Consider the following 10,160-nt stretch of genomic DNA (forward strand, 5'->3'; position numbering starts at 1 on the left):
GTGGCACACACTTGTAATCCCAGTACTTGGAGGATCTGAGGTTCAAAGGTAGGATCCCAGAAACCTAGTGAGATCCTGTTTTCAAATAAAAAATTTAATTAGGCTGGATGTGTAGCTTGGAGATAGAATGCCTATGGGTTTAATCCTCGTATCCCCCCCCCAAAAAAAAAGAAGCAGACAACAAAAATTCAGTTAATATGATAATTAAATTTTTCAGAGCATTATTCAGAGACCTTTATATGTGTTATAACTATTTTGCAGAATTTACGAACAGGAGAAAAAAATTGTTAGTCTTGCTGCTGCCAACGCTCATGTATGGAAGTAAATGTCTAAATAAATGCTACTTTCCTCTCTGAACACCAGTGCGAGAAGTGAATGCTGATGCACTCGGTTGCAAGATAGAACACTGTTGTTTTGTTTCACATTAAGTCAACCAAGATGAAGAAACCATAGTTTAGAAGTTACAGTGTGCCAGGCATGGTGGTGCACACCTGTAATCCCAGTATTTAGGAGGCTGAGACTGGAGGATCACAGGTTTGGGGACCGCCTCATCAAGTAGTTAGACTCTCATCAACCTATCCAGACTCTGTTTCAAAATAAAAATAAAAAAGGGCTTGGTGTCACGGTTTGAACTGTTATGGTTTGGGGAGAACTGTTCCCAGGGACCTCTGTTAGGCTCCCGGAAACTATTTTCATAACCACGAGTCTTTGTCCTGGACTTGGGAGAGATATGCACTAGTCCAGACTCTTGCTGAATATTTAAATGTGTTTATTATTACAAAGATTAAAAAATACAGGTTGTAACTGTTATGGCACCGTTAGAAAGAGGGAAAGATAGAGCTTAGAATAAAGCACTACGCCACAGAGTGAGTGACACCATGGGATGACTTGGAACGGAGTCACCGAAGATTCCTGGACACAGTATTCGTATAATCAGTCTTCTGACCCAACGAGGTCCATCCCCTCTGAGGCCAGCCTTTTGATGTGGGGAATTCCTTCCTGTAGGTCTGTCCTGTTTCTGGTACAGACCCCAGGCCTTTTGTTATACCCCCAAATGTGTTAATTGATCAATGGATTCTGGTCTCTCTTGAAGGCTTATGGCATCCTCCCATGATTATCGAAGTCTGGGGTCTCCTGAAGGTTTATGGCATCCTTCCACATCCTTGGGAAATATTATCTTTACAATGCAGAAAAGGCCCTGGGACTGTCTCTGTTGTCTTGCTAATCCCCCTCAGTGCCTGGAATCCTGCAGTCCTTTCCTTTGAAGCTCCTGGATTCTTTTACTACCAAAGATATATTTTGAAAATTGAAAATCTTTCCCAATACTAGTACATTAATACATTTTTTTTTTTTGGTGGTAGTACTGGGGATGGAAACCCAGGGGCCTTCTACCTCCAGGCTATACTCCCAGACCTATTTCATATTTTATTTGGAAACAGGGTCTCTTAAGCCAGCTGAGGCTGGCTTCAAACCTGCGCGATCCTCCTGTCTCAGCCTCCCAAGAGCAGGGATTACAAGCGTGCGCCACCACGACCACGCCCCGGCTATATTAATACATTTTGAAGCCTTCCCAATACTGGTACACTTGGGATATAGCTCAGAGGTAGCATTCTCTTGTGTTCAATCCACAGTACCCCCAAAAAAGATACATTGTTTTTGGCTTTGGGGATTGGGGTACTAGGGATTCAACCCAGAGGCATTCCACCCCCTCTCAGCTTCACTCCTAGACCTTCTAATTTTTTTATTTGGAAAAAAAGATCTTGCTAAATTTCTGAGAGTCTTGCAAAACTGCTGAGGCTGGCCTCAAACCTGTGTGTGACCCTCCTGTCTCAGCCTCTCAAGTACCTGGGTTACTGGCATGCACCAGTGTGCCCAGCTGTTACTTTATATTAATTCCAGAGACTGGTTTAATAAAGCTTTTGGTGTCAAAGAAGGATTTGTAATTATCATTTCCCCCGACATTCTCATAACTTAGATTTACCTTGTTTGAACAAGGATCTTGTCTGGTTTAACAGAATAAAGAATCTTTCTGAACACTCAAGTGTTTGCGGCCCTCGAGTGATGTTATTGACTAGATACCGTTGAGTCAAGGCAAAGTTCTGCCCCCAAATGCTGTGACATCCAAAGATAAAACTAAAGTCATGTTTCCCCTCCTTGCCTGGAATTTCAAAGCCATTAAATTATTGTTTTGCTTGGCCATATTAGTCCTTCCCAAGTCTGTGGCACTGCTGGGGCAGTGGTTGGGAGTGGGTTAGTCCGGAAGAGCCTGAGCATTTATCCTGGCATACTTTGCCTTTAAGAATCACCAGCTTTCCTTCTAGGGCCACTTAAAAACAACCAAAGGGTATACAACCAGGATTCTCCAGGAGGATTCATCAGAGACCTTTACATTTCTCAAATTCAAGGTGAAAGAGTCCTAGATGCTTGAAGAAAGAACAATTAGGCCTTGTAAATCTTTTACTTCTTTACTCTGGGCTTGAGAAAGTAGAATGAACCAATCACCCACTAGAAAGGTCTTAAAGTGAGAATCTCAAGAGCTTCCTTTCAATGGAAAGAAGGAAAACAAAGTAATTCTGTCCAAGCCTTGCAATTGCCTAGAAATTTAATTCTTTTTTTTTTTTTGTACTGAAGGTTTTACCCAGAGGCATTCTACCTCTATGTTATACCTCAGCTCTCTTTTATCTTTTAATTTTTTAATTTATTTTTTTAGTGGGTCTGGGGATAGAACCCAGGGGCATTTGACCTCCAAGCTACACTCCCTGCCCTATTTTTTATTTTTTATTTTGAAACAGGATCTCACTAAGTAGCTGAGGCTGTCCACGAACTACAATCTTCCTGTGTCAGCCTCCCAAATGCTGGGATTACAAGCGTTTGAGTCACCACGCCCGGCTCTATTTTATCTTTTAGTTTAAGATAGAGTGTCACCAAATTGCTGAGGCTATCCCGAAACCTGCAGTCCCTCTCTCTCTCAGTCTCCCAAGTACTGGAATTACAGACATGGACCACCATGCCCAACCTAGAAGCTGAATTCCTGTCCTCAGGGGAAGACCCAAGCCATACAGCATGTAGTGGGGTGAGTCTCACTGCAAGGCTGCAGGTATTTCACCCCCCATACTCGACTGTTACTAGCTCAAGAACCACAAAATCAGTAGTAGCTAAGGAGGCTTGTTGGCAAATATGTTTCTGGGCTCAGTTAGAAAACTACACATTTACTGGGGGCGGGGGTTGGATGTAAGAAATTGAAGCTTCGCCCATGACCATCTCTGTAAGCATGCTACAATAATCGTGTCCTGTCTACAAAAACAGACAAGCGAATCTTCACAGGCTTTCATTAGCTTCAAAAAGGGTCATGCGAATATTTTGACACCTGACTTTACTTCAAGGCTATTGGCAAAGAGAGAGACTCAATTTGCTAAATTATAAACATAGGTTTGAAAGACAAGGGTGTGTGTGTGTGTGTGTGTGTGTGTGTGCGCGCGCGCGTGCGTGCGTGTGCGTGTGGTTTTCTTTATTCTTTCTGATTCAGAATCTGCATGAGTCCATTCATGAAACAGATCAGACCCGCATAACACAGGAAACCAGCCAATGCCAGACCCTGTCTCCTGTTATCATGGAAATGTAAAAGCTGCACAAACTGCGATCGCAACTGAAACGAAGGAATCTGTGGGTATCTAACTAAGCACCCTAGTTATCCCCATGTCCTGTGTCCACTTCCTCTTTGATGACACCAACTGTCCTTTGCCCCATTCAGAGTCGGGGTGTCCGGGACTCTGTGTGGAGCTTTTTTTTTTTTACTTCATTTGATGAAGACGGTCCTTGGCTGCATGTCAACCCCCCAACCTTGAGTTAGAACCTAGGTCCCAAATCTACACGGAACATCTCCCCATTTCTTTTTTTCCCCCCATGATTTCCTTTTTGAATAGTTTTCTTTAAGCATCAAAAAATGAAGGCAAATCAAAGGAAGAGGCCAAAGAAAGGCTCATTGAGTGCGTGGTGTAGGACACCATTACAGAGGTAGTGAGATATCTTCAGGGTTCTGGCTGTCATCCTTTTGGCCAAAGGTCCCACGGGGCCATGGTTGTTGCTCATTGCCAGAATGCCAGGCAAGCACCTGAGGCCCTGGGCTACATCTGCAGCAGCGGTGGTATGTGCCGGGGACCATCCCACAGCCCAGGAATATCCATCAGCCCGGTTTCCCGTGCAGCATAAAAGTAATTGAAAGCTGGGTGTGGTGGCACATGCTGGAATCCCAATATTTAGGAGGCTGAGATAGGAGGCTCACAGGTTGAAGGCCAGCCTTAACAATTTACCAAGGCCCTCAGCAACGTGGGCGACCCTGTTGCAAAATAAAATACATGGGATGACGCTTAGAGGTGGGGCGTCCCTGGGTTTAAGCCCCAGGACCCTTCTCCCCATCACGCAAAGAAGTAGCTGAAATGAAGAAAAGGTACCAAAAGGAGAATGTGGCATAAGGCAGGATTATTAACGCACTGCTTTAAAAACAGAGACCTGGGAAACCCTTCGAGGGACTTAACGCACACCTTCTATTTAGCTGTCGGAAAATTATCAGTCAACATTTCCCTGTCTACAAATCGTGAGCCTCCAGAACGCAGCTTTGGAAGCGAAGCTTGCTGGCTTTTATAGAAGCGACTCAGGCCGTCCATAAAAGGAGCCCTGGCTTCGGGCCCCTCTCTGCTGCGGACAGTCGATTGCAAGACTCCTTTGTCCCCGCGGACCGACTCAAAGGCGGTAACCTTGGCTACCGCGGCCGGAAGCAGCACTCCAGACCCCCGCGTCCATATTCAGTTTTAGAAAACTGGTTATGTTGAAAGGGGGGGAGGATAAACCCAATTTTACTTTGCCCGGGTTACTGACACCAAGAAGCCCCGCCCAGCTGGTTCGGAGGGGAAACTGAGTCATTCTAGGGCGGCCCGGGTGGTGCGGGATTCCAGCCCCCGAGCCCCTGCGGCATCCATCCGGGTGGATGCCGCCGCAGCAGAGCCATCAGGGCCCCGCGGGCTTCACCCCGCCGCTGGCCTGTGAGGGGTGGGGGATGGAAACACTCGTCCAGGATATATTTAGTAGAAGTGCAGCTGGCGAAGCTCTTAAACAAGGGAGCCTTTGTCCTTATGCTCTGCAAGGATGAAAACTTAAGCCGCGGCCTGAGGTCTCCCCCACCCCCCAGTACGTTTCCTTATTCTGAAAGTTTAGCATTTTCTCCGGGAGCTGTGTGTTGCAGGCAAGTCTACCCCCAAATTCAAAGCACAGACCTTTGCTGGGAGACAGCGCTGAGAAACTCGCATAATTTCTTTTTTTTTTTTTTTTTTACTGGTGCATGATAGTCTGTCATAATGTAGCCGATAGTGATACTGACATACGTGCACACAGCAAAAATAATAATTTCATAACTCACTAGACGTTTGCATTCCTGCGATTCATTTTCGGCCGGTTCAAACTGGAAATTGGGTCTTTTCAAACGTTTTTCACTTGAACTCATTTGTGGAGTTAAAAACATAATTAAGTTTTGTAATCTGACGGAACCCTGTTTCACTCGAGTTGGTGCACGCTCTGGGTAATGACAGATTGACTTCTGCGCGGCTGAACCGGCTCCTTTGCCGCAGATCCCTGAGGAGCCCCGTTTTAGCTCCTGTTTCTGTCTCAGCCGACCACCCGGGGCCCCACCTTGCTGCAAGGCTGTGCGACCCGCATGTAAGTGCTGGACATTTAGAGGCGTGTTGTCTCGTATTAAGAAGTAATGCAAAACAATTTTACATGAAAATCCCATGTGCAGTTAGGAGCCGAGGGCACAGCCTTCTAGACAAGAAGCCTGATGGTTTTGGTGATCCTAGGAAAGCAGGTTTTACCAATGAGATGCATATATGTATATCCAACGATTTATTTTTAGGCACTGACTTGAAATTATAGAAGCTAACAAGTCCCAAATCTGCAGTGAGCTAGCAGGCTGGACGCTCCAGAGCCCGAGCCAGTGCTGTGGTTCAAATCTGCAGGAGTGTGCTGGCAGGATTCCAGCCCTCCCTCTTGCCTAGGGAGGGCAGCCAAGGGGAGACTTTTGTTGCACTTGGGCCTTGGGTGGCTTGGATGAGGCCCACCTGTGTTACAAAGGGCAGTCTGCTTTACTCAGAGGTCACCAATTTGAATGTTAATTTCAGCCTGTAATCACAGGATTTGGGAGGCTATGAAGAGAATCACAGGTTCAAAGCCAGCCACAGCAATTTAGCAAGACTATCAAAACTGAAAATAAAATAAAATGCTGGGCACGGTGGCACACACCTGTAACACCAGTACTTGGGAGCCTGAGACAGGAGAATCACAGGTTCAAGGACAGCCTCAGCAAGTAGTGAGACTCTCATCAACCTAGTGAGACCATTTTCGAATAAAAATAAAATAGGGCTGGGGAAGTAAGCTCAGAAGTAGAATTCCCCTGCTATTCCCAGCACTACACACACACACACACACACACACACACACACACACACCCTCCCACACATACACAGTGTTAATCTCACCCAAAAATACCCTCACAGAAGCATTCAGGATAAAGTCTGACCAAATATCTGGGCACTATGGTCCACTCAAGTCGGCACATAAAGTTAATCATCACAGATGATTGACAAACCCATTTTGAACAATTTACTTATCAGAGCAATGAGATTGCTTATCAGGTGGAAGTCAGTGTTGTGAGGGTCAAATGAGTAATATATTATCCCTGACTCTCTCTTTCCTTCTCCGTCTTTTTCTCCCTTCCTCCTGCTCCTTCCTTCCTTCCTTTCCTTCTATTATGGTTTGAAATGGGGGTTCTTTTTCTTATTCAACTAAGGTTGGCTGAATAGAAGAGTTAACGGGCAGCTCAGTGCAGCTTCAACAAACCTTTATTACAAAATTAGTAGGAAATAGATCAGTGGGAAATAGAGAAGAGAAAAGGCAGCGTGCTGACCCGCATGCTGGGGAGCCCGAAAATGGAACTTCGGCCCCTTTTGGGGACCCCAACCTTTAAATAGATTTTGTATTGGTATCTTTCTCATCAGTGTTACCAAGGCAATGGGCTAGTTACTTATTCCTTAGCCAGGTGGGGCCTCTTTGACTCCGGATAGCGCACTTCCTAAGTGCAAGGGTCAAGAATCTACCTGGCCCTCGGCTCTATTGTACTGGGCAGTACTGGTTGCTCATCAACTAGGGTGCTTTGAAGCCCCACACAAAGTTTACCTTTCCTATACCCAGGCCAGATCCCAGAGGAGGTTAACAGAGGCACTGGTTGCCTCCATTGTAATTTTAGGGCTAATGGCTTCAGTTGACTCTAAGGCATTTACTAGAGGTTACTGATTAGAACGAAGGGCAGAGACAGAGAGGAACTCTGCAGTGTAATCGCTGCAGCCCCCTCCCTGCCTGAGTGCCTGCACAGCACCTAAGCTCTGACTAGATTTTACACTTTGGAAATTATCAAAACAATTTCCCAATACCAGCACATTAATACATTTTGATGCCTCTTCCCAATACTGGTACTCCTTCCTTCCTTCCTTCCTTCCTTTGCTAGTCTTTCTTTCTTTCTTTGTGGTACTGGGGATTGAACCCAAAGGCACTCTACCTCTGAGCTACACCCCCAGCTCTTTTATTCTTTATTTTGAAACAGGGTCTCACTAAGTTGCCAAGGGCCTCATGAGGTTGCTGAGGCTGGTGAGCCTGTGATCCTTCTGTCCCAGCCTCCCCACCAGGTGAGCTCCGGCTCCTTTCTTTGGACTCTAGCCCTCTGAGCTCAGGTGCTATTTTGAGGAAGCCCAGGCCACCGGCAGCACCCAGGCAGGGGCGGGGATCTTGGAGGAACACCCAGCCAACACCAACATCAGCCGTAGATGGGAACACACAAGCCTCTGATGACTCCATCTCTGACTCCAGCTGTCCAGCTGTGCCCAGGCTTGGCAGAGCAAAGCCCAGCAGGCCTCTGCGGGCCCTGACTCAACCTCCCCCTCTCCCCGACAGAAACCATGACACAATTTAAAGAAAAGGCTGGTTCTCTTTTAAGCACTTAATTAGAGGATAGTTTATTACACAGCAAATTTTAACGTGTGGGTGTATGTGTGTGTGGTAATGGGGGTAGAACCCGGGGCATTCTACCTCAGAGCTACACCCTCCAGCCCTATTTATTTATTTATTTATTTATTTATTTATTTATTTATTTTTGTGGTACTGGGGATGGAACCCAGGGGCATTCTACCTCCAAGCTACAACCCCAGGCCTATTTTTATTCTTTATTTTGAAACAGAATCTCAGTGAGTAGCTGAGACTATCCACGAACCACAATCTTCCTGTTTCAGCCTCCTAAATACTGGGATCACAAGCGTGCGCCACTGTACCTGGCTTTATTTATTTATTTATTTTTTTGAAAGAGGGTCTCACTGAGTTTCAAAAGGCCTCACTAAGTCGCTGAGGCTGTCTGTGAACCATGATCCTCCTGCCTCAGCCTCCCAAATGCTGGGATTACAAGCATGTGCCACGTGCCTGCCCTATTTTATTCTTTATTTTGAAACAGAATCCCACTGAGTTGCAGAGGGCTTCACTAAGTTGCTGAGGCTGGTCCTGAACCTGCAATCCTCCTGTCTCAGCCTCCTAAGTACTGGGATTACAAGCGTGTGCGCCATGGTCGGCTTAAATTTTAGCTTTTCTAGTACACACTGACTAGTTCTTACTGTGGTATTAATTTGTATTTTCTTGCTGGGTATGGTGTTGCACACCTATAAGGCCAGTACTTGGGCAACTGAAACTGGAGGACTGCAGGTTTGAGGCCAGCAACTTAGCAAAACCTTGTTTAAAAAAATTTTTTTTTCAGTACTGCGGATGGAACACAGAGGCATTCTACCTCTGAGCAAACCCCGCCCCCAGCCCTATTTTTTTTTTTTTATTATTCTTTATTTTGAAACAGGGTCTCACTGAGTTGCAAAGGGCCTCACTAAGTAGCTGAGGCTGTCCATGAACCACGATCCTCCTGCCTCAGCCTCCTGAATGCTAGAATTACAAGTGTGTGCCACCATGCCTGGCTTGTTTCAAAATTTGAAAAAGATCCAGGGGTGTAGTTTAGAAACACAGTGCCCCTAGGTTCAATCTCCAGTACCAAACTCTGTGTGTGTGAGTATGTGTTTCAATCCCCAGTACCAAACATAATCCCACACCTACCTTTGAAGACAAATATAATTTCCCAATTTAGACACCCCTCTTACTTATCACATTTCATTCTCACATTTCCTAAATCTCTGCTCCTAATATTAGAGTTTATGCTTATACTTCCCATTTGTTTTAAAATAATTACTACCCAAATGAAGCCGGGCGTGGTGGCGCACGCTTGTAATCCCAGCATTCAGGAGGCCGAGACTGGAGGATCGGGGTTTGCGGACAGCCTCAGCTACTTAGCAAGGCCCTCTACAATTCAGTGAGACCTGGTTTCAAAATAAAGAATAAAAAATAGGGCAGGGGGTACAGCTCGGAGGTCGAATGCCCCTGGGTTCCATCCCCAGACCGGCAAAAAAAAAAAAAAAAAAAAAAAAAAATTACTACTCAAATGAGTCTGTATGTATTGTTAGCAATTATCCACATCATGGTTTATGGCGTTAGTTTGCAAATCGCTGAAGGCGAGGAATAGATGTCCTCTATTTACAGAGGTGGGAATCTTCGAACCATTTCTCCACTCTTTGTTAATTCGCATTAGTGTTATTAGCATTTATTGAGACGTGCTGTTTGCCTGCCCCTGTACACGCATAAGCTCACTTACCGGAACATTCGTTCTATTGCCAAGGACGGGGAGGTTTTGAAGTCAGGGAGCTTGGCTGTGGCCACAGAGCTGACTTGGAACCTGAGATCATTTTATTTGGTCCCAAACAGCTCCTTCTTCACTCATTTCTAGTTTCACACCACATGTAAAAGAATTAATTTCTCCCAAAGTAAACAGTAGGGAATCTTCTAGGCTGGGAATTGAGAGACTGTTTTTTGTTTTGTTTCGTTTTTTTCAGAACTGGAGATGGAACCCAGGTGCATTCTATCTCTGAGCTACAGACCTATTTTTTGTTCTTTATTTTGCAACGGGGTCTCACTAAGTTACAGAGGGCCTCACTAAGTAGCTGAGGCTGGCGATCCTTATCCAGCTTAAAAATAGC

Source organism: Muscardinus avellanarius (genome assembly GCF_963383645.1).
Source record: "Muscardinus avellanarius genome assembly, chromosome: 3".
In the NCBI taxonomy this organism is placed as follows: domain Eukaryota; kingdom Metazoa; phylum Chordata; class Mammalia; order Rodentia; family Gliridae; genus Muscardinus; species Muscardinus avellanarius.